We start from the raw sequence: 12,688 nt of genomic DNA on the forward strand, positions 1-12,688 counted from the left end.
TTTAAAGGGACCGGGGCTCCCCACAGCAGCTGTAGTACCAGGCCCTTTAAATCACTGCCGGGGAAGCCAGTACACCAGACCGGACCGAACCCGATATAACGCGGTCTCACCTATAAGGCGCTGAGGTTTTTTGGCTCCTGAGGACCGCCTTATATCGGGGTAGAGGTGTACTAATAATACAGTCTAGTTTGCTCACAGGTTCTTGCAGTATCTGGACATTTTTGCAAGTACATGTGTTGCACCCTCCTTTGAAAATGGGGTCTGAAGAGACCAAAGAAAGAAACCTGACTAATTTAATGTAGTGTATACTACACCTTACATTTAAACTTTGCATCTACGATGGCCAAGAATGTGAACCAGAATGTCTGACAAGCTGCAGGTTAAAGAATTAATTTAAAATAGACTTGTGCTTCACAGCAGCCCAATTCACATAAAACCTTACTTTGCATGAAAGCAAGGTAAGATAGATCTACATACTGTATTATGTTTGAGTCTTTGCAGTGAAGCTGCTATAAACAGACAAACCAATTCAGAACCACAATATGACACTTTCCTCTTTCCCCCTCAGAATCTTCAGAACTCCTTTGGCTTGAATCTTTTTCGGGGGTTAATGCTGTTTATTCCAGAACCCCTGTCTCTCTAAAGGGAGATGGACGATGTCCCAGCACCACTATCAGTGCAAGCAACCAACTGGACATTGCCAGCTTTTCTCCACCCTTCAAGCCCCCAGCCCAACTGCTTTTTGGGATAGCTCATTGTGGAGCTAGTGTCCTCTCTGCAGGGCCCACAATACAAATGTAAATGACCTAAAATAATATTTTATACATCAAAATATCATGATTTTAATTTCCAGTTGAGCATCTCAGAATCTTTCATGGCTAGAATAAAGTGCTTGGCCCTATTGGGAATCTCCCCTTTACAATGATTTGTAGCCCTGAATGGTGGTAAGACATCAAACCTTAAACTTGTCACTGGTCCAGCCTTCCAGGACTGTTCAGCCTGGGCCTATGGCCAGTGTAATTTAGCATGGGATAGAGTGGCAATTCCACCTCTGTGAGGGAAAGGAGAAAACATTTATGTGGCAGACTGAGTTAAAAAATGGTGGCTGCTTGAAGCTGCTCCAAGGTTTCTAATATTAGAAATAGTCCTGAGGTAGAGGGATTAGTGAGAAGAGTGGCAGGTAAAGGTGCATGATGAATGAAGTTAATCACAGAGATATCACCTCCATATATGAGGTACATACTATCAGTAATAAAATATATCACATACACAGGTGTCACCCTAAAAAACAGTCTTTACCAATAATTACCTGATTATTGTATCTGAGACACAACCGTATTTCCCTTAACTTAGAATATGAATTCACTGTGGTATCTCAGATGCTTTGATGTGGTAATTGCTGGTAAATGTTCACTTTTGGATGACCAATGTATGGATGTAGGTAAGTGTGAACTGCATGTGTGTGGGGGGTATATATACACCCACACCCGTACCCACTTCATAATTTCAACGTTATTTCATTAACCAGTTTTTAAATCTTACCATCTGCGTCTAGTGCTGCAGTTTGCTTTTTGGACCAGTATGGTTATGACAGGTCAGCAACGGCTGTTTTTAAGTACAGTATATATCTGGTTGTGAATGTTTTACTTTAAGACTGCAGAGAGTGGAAATACAGAAATTATAAATGTTAGGTACCAGGGCTTTCATATTTTAATGCCAGTTTTGCAGGGTGTTAACTGCAGTGCAGAAAACTTCTAAACCCCCAGTGACTAAATTTTTTTCTCCTCATGTAAGAGAAGCCTAATTATATTCAGCATTAGATCCCCACATGTGACTAAGTCATCACTACATTCCCAGCTAGGGTATGTAGTACAGGCTGCAGCCAGGATTTCAGTGTTTGTGTGATATGCTTAAATAATTTTTATTGGATTTGTCAAGCTGCTACAGTCTGTCATGTGTACAGATTTAAAATATCCATAAAAAATTAGGTACTGAAGCTGGTCCTACCATTAAAACTCTCCACTAATTGTGAACACCACCATTAGCCCAAACTTAGCTTTTTACAAGTTATCAGCTTAAGTCCTGAAAAATCATACTGCAAAGTATTTTTTTAACCGTTGAGAGTTCTGGGGAACTTAGTGCTGCCAAGAATTATTTTCTTTAATGAAAACAATAACAACTGGCATATACAGTAACATGAAAAATAGTTACAGAACATCGGAATATTTTGCTATGCTGTATCCTTTGTGTATATTACATTTTATTTTAATAGACTGGATCTTTTTGGGAGATAATCTATACAGGGCCTCCAAGTCAACAAAAAAGACAAAGCAACTTTGCCAGCATTCAATTCCCATTGAATTTCATGCTCAGTGACAGGACAAAAATAACTGATAATGATTATAGCAAATTAGATGTGAGCTTGAAAGGTGATATTGTGACCAGAAAAATGCAGTTTTGGGCTGTATATACAGAGTTATCATGCCGCAAACAAGGAAGGGGACAGTTCCATTTTAAAAAGCACTGGTTGGACTGAAACTTGACTAAATTTATTCTGGGCACTTCAGTGTAAACAATGTGTTAATTCTAGAGCTGTACGAATCATCTATTTTTCTGTTTGCTGGCTGAACAGAAAAAAACATGCTTCACATCAATCTGAAGTGAAAACTTTTTGCATTTCTTAGTGAAAGAAAAAATGATTTGGGTAAAATAAAATATTTTGTTTTGAGTTGGGGATTTTAGCTGCTTTTTTTATTAAAATAAAAGGAAATGTGGAATGCCATTCACAAAAACCACCGGAAGAGGAGGTGGTAGTGCCCCCCCTTATGCCCCTGTGGCACTTTCATGGGATATGGGAAGAGTCCTCACTCTGCCTAATTTGGGGCAGGATTTTGAACATAGGTCTCCCACCCTGCAAACGAGTGCCCTGGCTATAGGGTATCCTTTCAGTCTTGCCTCTTGAAGCTATTCCTCTTTGTATAAATAATTAAATATTCACTGCACCACAGAGAGCACTCGATAGCCTGGGGTTAGGACATTTGCCAACGTGGGTGTGCCAGTCCCTGTGTCAATGAATATTTAATTATTTATACAGAGTGGAACAGCTTCACAGGAAAGACTGAGAGAGAGCCACCCCACAACACCACATAACCCAAAACTGCAGCTTTCAGCAAATAAACGATTATTCTGAAAACATTTGCCCAGCTCTAGTCAGCACATTGGAGGGAATTCAGAGAAGAGGGATGGTCTTAGGTGGAAAAGTACTATATATATAATTTAGACAAATTAGCACTAAGGAATGGGTAGGAAGGGAGGGAATAGAATAACTATCTACAAGTATTTCATAATATGATAGGTCTAGATCATCTCCTAGATAGGAAAATCCTCTACAGGGGGCAGGAAATTTCAGTCTTTGCAATAATTCCTAGCCTCTCCACTTCACAATCATTCCTTTTTTCTTACACCTCCAGCTTTCCTGGTAACATGGCTCCTGTAGTTGCTATGTACCCAGGAGCTCCCTACCGGCAGCTGACTTACAGGGGAGTTTCTCATGGCATAATTGCAGAGGTACTGAGAAAGTTTATGTATTGAGACAAGAAGCTGATTTATCTTGTGAGCCATGTTCAATTTTAGGGACCTGACTTTATATGGATGAGAAACTCCATATTTTGCACTGAAGACAAGTTTTGCGTCTAAACATCATGTGACATTCCTCTTGATCCTTATATAAAAATCCAACTGGCTATATACTGGCTTTCATAAATTAGAGGAGATATTTCTATTCTGACATTGTTTATGTTTCAATTACATGGAACGTACAAGAAAGTCCAATCAGAAATGTTCTCTAAGGCATCAATTCTGCTAGTGGCTTGTCTGTAGATCTTTGTGTGTATGCAGAGTAAAAAAATTAAATCCAGATGCATTTCTTGGGGTGCAGTAGGAACTGACTCATTCCGATAATATAAGACTTTAGAGTGATGGATGTGGAGTCCTATAATGGAAAAAGCTGTGGGAGTTAAAGACTGGGGTTACACAATAGCAATGCCAACACCTGCAGCCATGAGGTCCCCCGCTGCTTATGGCATGAGTGTGATGGCCTGTGAATAGGGGATCTCAGCATTTCTCTGTCACATGTAGTCGGGAGTGTTTATCAGGTGCAGTTTAAAGTATATCCTACTCCAACTGTTGTTCTCATTTGAAGTAAGATATAAATCCCATCTCATTGCCCACTGGCAAGGTTAACAGTCTTAAGTTCCTGATTAGTGTTGATTTGTTATTGTGATATGCAAAGCAGGAAATGTATGTCTCCATACTGATTTTTAGAAAATGTGGAGAAGGTAAATAACATGACATCTTTATAGTGTCAGCAAATAAAATATTATAGTATCAGATCACCTGCTTTATGATAAATGAATAAAACACAGGCCATTTTCTCTCCAATACAGATGTTTGCTGGTTAATTAAATTTGGGATAGAGGTCAGAATGGGAGTTTGTCTTATTAAGAATTAAGGTCAATTTCAGAAGATATCTATTTTCAAGCATCTCAATCCTGACACTCACCTCATCCGCACACCCAATGGCCAAAATTCTGTTGCAAATCCCGGCACTTTCTCCCTATTGTCTCCTCAAATTCAAGCTCCTTCAAGATCTTTCACAAACAAGCTTCTTCCTACCTCTCTGGCCTTGTCACCTCCCAAAACTCCCTCTTAGATGAGCATCAAGCAAACTAACCTCTTTATTTCCTTCTCCCACACTTACATCAATACTACCGCTGGTCAAAAAAAATGGATTCCAACTATTTTTTGTAGAAAAATGCAGTCATTGAAATAGAAATGTTTCAGAAAATGTTTGATTTCAATGACATTTGATTTTTCAATACATTTTTTTAAACAACAAAAATTTCAATTCAAATTGAAACACATTATAATTTCATTATAGTCACTGTAGTCAACGGGACCAGATGGTATTCACCCAAGAGTTCTGAAAGAACTCAAATGTGAAGTTGCGGAACTTTTAACTAAGGTTTGTAACCTGTCCTTTAAATCGGCTTCTGTATCCAATGACTGGAACTTAGCTAATGTAACGCCAATATTTAAAAAGGGCTCTAGAGGTGATCCTGGCAATTACAGACCGGTAAGTCTAACGTCGGTACCAGGCAAATTAGTCGAAACAATAGTTAAGAATAAAATTGTCCGACACATAGAAAAACATAAACTGTTGAGCAATAGTCAACATGGTTTCTGTAAAGGGAAATCGTGTCTTACTAATCTATTAGAATTCTTTGAAGGGGTCAACAAACATGTGGACAAGGGTGATTCAGTGGACATAGTGTACTTAGATTTCCAGAAAGCCTTTGACAAGGTCCCCCACCAAAGGCTCTTATGTAAATTAAGCTGCCATGGGATAAAAGGGAAGGTCCTTTCATGGACTGAGAACTAGTTAAAAGACAGGGAACAAAGGGTAGGAATTAATGGTAAATTCTCAGAATGGAGAGGGGTAACTAGTGGTGTTCCCCAAGGGTCAGTCCACGGACCGATCCTATTCAACTTATTCATAAATGATCTGGAGAAAGGGGTAAACAGTGAGGTGGCAAAGTTTGCAGATGATACTAAACTGCTAAAGATAGTTAAGACCAAAGCAGACTGTGAAGAACTTCAAAAAGATCTCACAAAACTAAGTGATTGGGCAACAAAATGGCAAATGAAATTTAATGTGGATAAATGTAAAGTAATGCACATTGGAAAAAATAACCCCAACTATACATACAATATGATGGGGGCTAATTTAGCTACAACAAGTCAGGAAAAAGATCTTGGAGTCATCGTGGATAGTTCTCTGAAAATGTCCATGCAGTGTGCAGAGGCGGTCAAAAAAGCAAACTGGATGTTAGGAATCATTAAAAAGGGGACAGAGAATAAGACTGAGAATATATTATTGCCCTTGTATAAGTCGATGGTATGCCCTCATCTCGAATACTGCGTACAGATGTGGTCTCCTCATCTCAAAAAAGATATACTGGCACTAGAAAAGGTTCAGAAAAGGGCAACTAAAATGATTAAGGGTTTGGAACGGGTCCCATATGAGGAGAGATTAAAGAGGCTAGGACTCTTCAGCTTGGAAAAGAGGAGACTAAGGGGGGATATGATAGAGGTATATAAAATCATGAGTGATTTACTTATTCCCATAATACAAGAACTAGGGGTCATCAAATGAAATTAATAGGCAGCAGGTTTAAAACAAATAAAAGGAAGTTCTTCTTCACGCAGTGCGCAGTCAACTTGTGGAACTACTTACCTGAAGAGGTTGTGAAGGCTAGGACTATAACAGAGTTTAAAAGAGAACTGGATAAATTCATGGTGGTTAAGTCCATTAATGGCTATTAGCCAGGATGGGTAAGGAATGGTGTCCCTAGCCTCTGTTTGTCAGAGGGTGGAGATGGATGGCAGGAGAGAGATCACTTGATCATTGCCTGTTGGGTTCACTCCCTCTGGGGCACCTGGCATTGGCCACTGTCGGTAGACAGGATACTGGGCTAGATGGACCTTTGGTCTGACCCGGTACGGCCTTTCTTATGTTCTTATTTCAATTTTTTTTATAGGAAAACCACCATTTTCTATGAAAAATTTCAAATGAAATCATTTTATTGGCAATTTTTCACCAGGTAAAACTTGATTTTTCAACCAGTCATACTAGAGACCTTCTTTTATGCCTATCTGACCTTATCTACCACACCTCCCCCCATCCTTCTTTAAATCCCTTCTCAAAATCATTTCTTCAAGGAAGCTAATCATCTTTAGATAGTTATACTGATAAATCAATACAGCAACTCCGTGATCTTTTTGTCTTTGCCATTGTTCTCTCTGAATTTGTCATTTCCTCCTGTTTCTCTTGTCTTAATTTAGGCCCCAATGCAGCACATGATTAACTTTAAGAACGGTAATCCCCCCATCCTACTCAGAAAAGCACGTAAGCATGTGCTTGAAGTAAATAACATTTACTCATGTAATTAAAAGTATTTTGCAGAATAAGAGTGTTAGGCCTGGTCTACACTACGAGTTTAGGTCGACTTTAGCAGCGTTAAATCGAATTAAACCTGGACACATCCACACGACGAAGCCCTTTCTTTCGACTTAAAGGGCCCTTTAAACTGGTTTCTCTACTCCACCTCCGACGAGGAGATTAGCGCTAAAATCGGCCTTTGCGGGTCGGATTTGGGGTAGTGTGGACGGAATTCGACGTTATTGGCCTCCGGGAGCTATCCCACAGTGCTTCACTGTGACCACTCTGGACAGCACTCTCAACTCAGATGCACTGACCAGGTAAACAGGAAAAGCCTCGCGAACTTTTGAATTTCATTTCCTGTTTGCCCAGCGTGGAGAGCACAGATGACCATGCAGAGCTCATCAGCACAGGTAACCATGATGGAGTCCCAGGATCGCAAAAGAGCTCCAGCATGGACAGAACGGGAGGTACGGGATCTGCTCGCCATATGGGGAGACGAATCAGTGCTAGCTGAACTCCGTAGCAGTAAACGAAATGGCAAAATATTAGAAAAAGTCTCAAAGGCCATGAAGGACAGAGGCCATAACAGGGACGCACAGCAGTGCCGCGTGAAAATTAAGGAGCTAAGGCAAACCTACCACAAAGCCAGAGAGGCAAACGGAAGGTCTGGGGCAGAGCCGCAAACATGCCGCTTCTACACGGAGCTGCATGCCATTCTAGGGGGTGCAGCCACCACTACCCCAACCGTGTGCTTTGACTCCGTCAATGGAGAAACACGCAACAGGGAAGCGGGTCGGGGTACGCGGAAGATGATGATGATGATGAAGAAAATGAAGATAGCTCACAGCAAGGAAACGGAGAAACCAGTTTCCCCAACAGCCAGGATATGTTTATCACCCTGGACCTGGAACCAGTAACCCCGAACTCACCCAAGGTATGCTCCCAGACCCTGAGGGCACACAAGGGACCTCTGGTGAGTGTACCTTTGTAAATATTACACATGGTTTAAAAGCAAGCGTGTTTAATGATTAATGATTAATTTGCCCTGGCAATCGCAGCCAGTACAGCTACTGGAAAAGTCTGTTAACGTGTATGGGGATGGAGCAGAAATCCTCCAGGGACATCTCCAGAAAGCTCTCCTTCATATACTCCCAAAGCCTTTGCAAAAGTTTTCTGGGGAGGACTGCTTTATCCCGTCTGCCATGGTAGGACACTTTACCATGCCAGGCCAGTAGCATGTAGTCTGGAATCATTGCATAACAAAGCATGGCAGCGAATGGTCCTGGTGTTTGCTGGCATGCAGACAACATCCATTCCTTATCTCTCTCTGTTATCCTCAGGAGAGTGATATCATTCATGATCACCTGGTTGAAATGGGGTGATTTTATTAAGGGGACATTCAGAGGTGCCCGTTCCTGCTCGGCTGAACAGAAATGTTCCCCGCTGTTAGCCACGCGGTGGGGGGGAGGGGTGAAGTGATCATCCCAGAGAATTGGGTGTGTGTATGTGTGGGGAGGGTAGTTGGGTTTGTGCCCGGAAACCCCAGCCCCTCCTTTTACATTGCAAACCCATTTTAAATGGCCAACCCAATGGGTCCTTGGTATGGGAAATGAGGGTGCTGCTGTTTGAAACCATTCCCACGTGTTATGAAGGTTAAAAAAACCCAAAAGACTGTGGCTTACCATGGCTGCCTGCAAGCCGAATTCTGTTGTCTGGTACTGCGTGAGTGATCTCTCACACCAAACTGGCAGGCCCTCAATATAAGAGGAAAAATGCGACCTTGTAACGAAGGCACATGTGCTATGTAATGTGAACAGCAAAATTTAATGTGAAAGAGGGTACCCATTCTTCTCTAAAATGTGTCTTTTTTAACCACCTCTCCCTTCTCCTCCACCAGCTGCAAATGTTTCTCCTTCGCAGAGGCTAGCGAAGATTAGAAGGAGAAAACGGCGGACTTGGGATGATATGTTCATGGAGCTCCAGATGTCCTCCCACACTGAAAGAGCACAGCAGAATGCGTGGAGGCAGTCTATGTCAGAGTGCAAAAAAGCACAATATGAATGAGAGGAGAGGTGGCGGGATGAATCGCGGGCTAAACAGAACAAGTGGCGGGCTGAAGATGATAGGCGGCGTCAGCTTGCAGACAGAAGGCAAGAGTCAATGCACCGGCTGCTGGAGCATCAAACTGATATGCTCCAGCGTATGGTTGAGCTGCAGGAACGGCAGCAGGAGCAGAGACCGTCGCTACAGCCCCTGTGTAACCAACAGCCCTCCACCCCAAGTCCCATTGCCTCCTCACCCAGACGCCCAAGAACACGGTGGGGGGGCTCCGGCCACCCAGTCACTCCACCCCAGGTGATTGCCCGAGCATCGGAAGGCTGGCCTTCAATAAGTGTTAAAGTTTTAAAGTTTTAAACTGCAGTGTGTCCTTTTCCTTCCCTCCTCCCCCACCCATCCCGGGCTACCTTGGCAATTAACCCCCTAGTTGTCTGATGAATTAATAAAGAATGCATGAATGTGAAGTAACAATGACTTTATTGCCTCTGCAAGCAGTGCTCAAAGGGGGGAGGGGAGGATGGTTAGTTTACAGGGAAGTAGAGTGAACCGGGGGCGGGGAAAGGGTTCATCAAGGAGAAACAAACAGAAGTTTCACCCCGTAGCCTGGCCAGTCACAAAACTGGTTTTCAAAGCTTCTCTGATGCGTACCGCCCCCTGCTGTACTCTTCTAACCGCCCTGGTGTCTGGCTGCACGTAACCAGCGGACAGGCGATTTGCCTTAACCTCCCACCCCGCCATAAATGTCTCCCCCTTACTCTCAGAGATATTGTGGAGTGCACAGCAAGCAGTAATAACAATGGGAATATTGGTTTGGCTGAGGTCTATCAGAGTCAGTAAACTGCGCCAACACGCTTTTAAACGTCCAAATGCACATTCTGCCACCATTCTGCATTTGCTCAGCCTATAGTTGAACAGGTCCTGACTACTGTCCAGGCTGCCTGTGTACGGCTTCATGAGCCATGACATTAAGGGGTAGGCTGGGTCCCCAAGGATAACGATAGGCATTTCAACATCCCCAACGGTTATTTTCTGGTCCGGGAAGAAAGTCCCTTCCTCCAGCTTTCAAAACAGACCAGAGTGCCTGAAGACGTGAGCATCATGTACCTTTCCCGGCCATCCCACGTTGATGTTGGTGAAACGTCCCTTGTGATCCACCAGGGCTTGCAGCAGCATTGAAAAGTACCCCTTGCGGTTTATGTACTCGGTGGCTTGGTGCTCCGGTGCCAAGATAGGGATATGGGTTCCGTCTATCGCCCCACCACAGTTTGGGAATCCCATTGCAGCAAAGCCATCCACTATGACCTGCACATTTCCCAGAGTCACTACCCTTGATATCAGCAAGTCTTTGATTGCCCTGGCAACTTGGATCACAGCAGCCCCCACAGTAGATTTGCCCACTCCAAATTGATTCCCGACTGATCGGTAGCTGTCTGGCATTGCAAGCTTCCACAGGGCTATCGCCACTCGCTTCTCAACTGTGAGGGCTGCTCTCATCCTGGTATTCTGGCACTTCAGGGCAGGGGAAAGCAAGTCACAAAGTTCCATGAAAGTGCTCTTACGCATGCGAAAGTTTCGCAGCCACTGGGAATCGTCCCACACCTGCAACACGATGCGGTCCCACCAGTCTGTGCTTGTTTCCCGGGCCCAGAATCGACGTTCCAAGGCATGAACCTGCCCCAGTAACACCATGATTTGCACATTGCTGGGGCCTGTACTTTGTGAGAGGTCTATGTCCATGTCAATTTCCTCATCACTCTCGTCGCCGCGCTGCAATCGCCTCCTCGTCTGGTCCTGGTTTTGCTTTGGCATGTCCTGGCTCTGCATATACTCCAGGACAATGCGCGTGGTGTTCATAGTGCTCATAATTGCTGCGGTGATCTGAGCGGGCTCCATGATCCCAGTGCTATGGCGTCTGGTCTGAAAAAAGGCGCGAAACTGATGGAGGGAGGGAGGGGCGACTGACGACATGGCATACAGGTACAGGGTATTAAAATCAACGAAGGTGGCTGTGCATCAGGGAGAAACACAAACAACTGTCACACAGAATGGCCCCCCCAGAGATTGAACTCAAAACCCTGGGTTTAGCAGGCCGTTGATTTCATGGAGGGAGGGGGAAGCAAATGAATCCAGAACAAATCTGGTCCATCTATTTTTTACATCTTAAGCTGGCAACAGACGGTTCAGCATGACTGATAGCCCTCGGCATCTTCTGGGTGCTTGGCAGAAGATACTGTACTATGACTGCTAGCCATCATCGTCAAGATGGTTCAATAGGACTGCCGGCAGGACTGAGTCTGCAGGAGACAAAGCATGTCTGCCCAGGTACCTCTGATTGAACTGGAATACGACGATGACGAATACCAGTCGTAATACACCATCTACTGCCAAAAGGCAAGGGGCTGCTGCTGTGTAGCAATGCAGCCCCACGTCTGCCAGCACCCAGATAGCCGATGAAGGCTACCAGTCATACTGCACCGTCTACTGCCAAAAGGCAATTAGCTGCTGCTGTGTAGCAATGCAGTACCACGTCTACCGGCACCCAGATGACATATGGTGATGGTGAGCTGAGCTGAGTGGGCTCCATGCTTGCCTGGGTATGTTGTCTGCACAGGTAGCCCAGGTAAAAAGGCGCGAATTGATTGTCTGCCGTTGCTCTGACGGAGGGGGAGGGGCCTGACGACATGTACCCAGAACCCCCCACGACACTGTTTTGCATCATCAGGCATTGGGATCTCAACCTAGAATTCCAATGGGCGGCGGAGACTGCGGGATCTGTGGGATTGCTACCCACAGTAAAACGCTCCGGAAGTCAACGCTAGCCTCGGTACTGTGGTCGCGGTCTGCCGACTAGAGCACTTAGAGCATTTTACGTGGGGACACACACAATCAACTGTATAAAACCAATATCTATAAAACCGGCTTCTATAAATTCGACCTAATTTCGTAGTGTAGACATACCCTTAGAGTCTACAGGCAGGGACTTAGGTGGAAACGTTTAAAGGTCTTTGTGGAAAAGTGTGATGCAAGTGCAAAATGATCAGTGTGCACATGTAAATCACACTTAAACATGTACAAAGATATTTGCTTGCACAAGTTATCCTCTATTTGTAATCATACTTTAGACGCTCTTCATGCACAACTTGTGAATGCATAAAAGTGTATGTACATATATAAAGTCGAGGCCTTAGTTGTGTATTGTTTCCAAAAGCACCATGACTATCTATGATGCTATATTAATAAAAATTACAACAATAAAGAGCAATTTTTATAACAGAAACAAAATGATAAATCAGAATTTCAATATGCAAGTAATCTTTACAATCAAAATGTAAATGTGACAAATGTTCAGATGGGAAATAACATCACTGATAATAATTAAAAACAGATGCTGCATGCGTCAGTAAATCCGAAACTTAAAACAATTCATCAAATGTGCTGTTCCAGTGAAATCTTCAGCTGAAATAATGTACTGGTATTATTATTTTTATGACAGCTGCTAGACACTATGAAGTAAAAATATTTAATTACTATATAACTTCATTTAGAGGTCATAGTTTCCAATGAATGCAAATAGTTCCCTCTTTAGTAACTTCAATCTGAGGGTGGCTTCAAAACAAAGGTTGTTTC

General features: G+C 43.4%; 1 protein-coding gene and 1 long non-coding RNA gene across 2 annotated transcripts in view; one reads left to right on the forward strand and one right to left on the reverse strand.

The window, feature by feature from the left end:
* FBXL13 (F-box and leucine rich repeat protein 13) overlaps positions 1-12,688 on the reverse strand; it is a 170,380-nt gene that overhangs the window by 11,765 nt on the left and 145,927 nt on the right. The gene's annotated exons all lie outside the window — the stretch shown is intronic.
* Positions 1-12,688, forward strand: part of LOC128831399 (uncharacterized) — a 48,010-nt gene that overhangs the window by 4,282 nt on the left and 31,040 nt on the right. The gene's annotated exons all lie outside the window — the stretch shown is intronic.

The sequence above is a fragment of the Malaclemys terrapin genome, chromosome 1, assembly GCF_027887155.1.
Source record: "Malaclemys terrapin pileata isolate rMalTer1 chromosome 1, rMalTer1.hap1, whole genome shotgun sequence".
In the NCBI taxonomy this organism is placed as follows: Eukaryota; Metazoa; Chordata; order Testudines; family Emydidae; genus Malaclemys; species Malaclemys terrapin.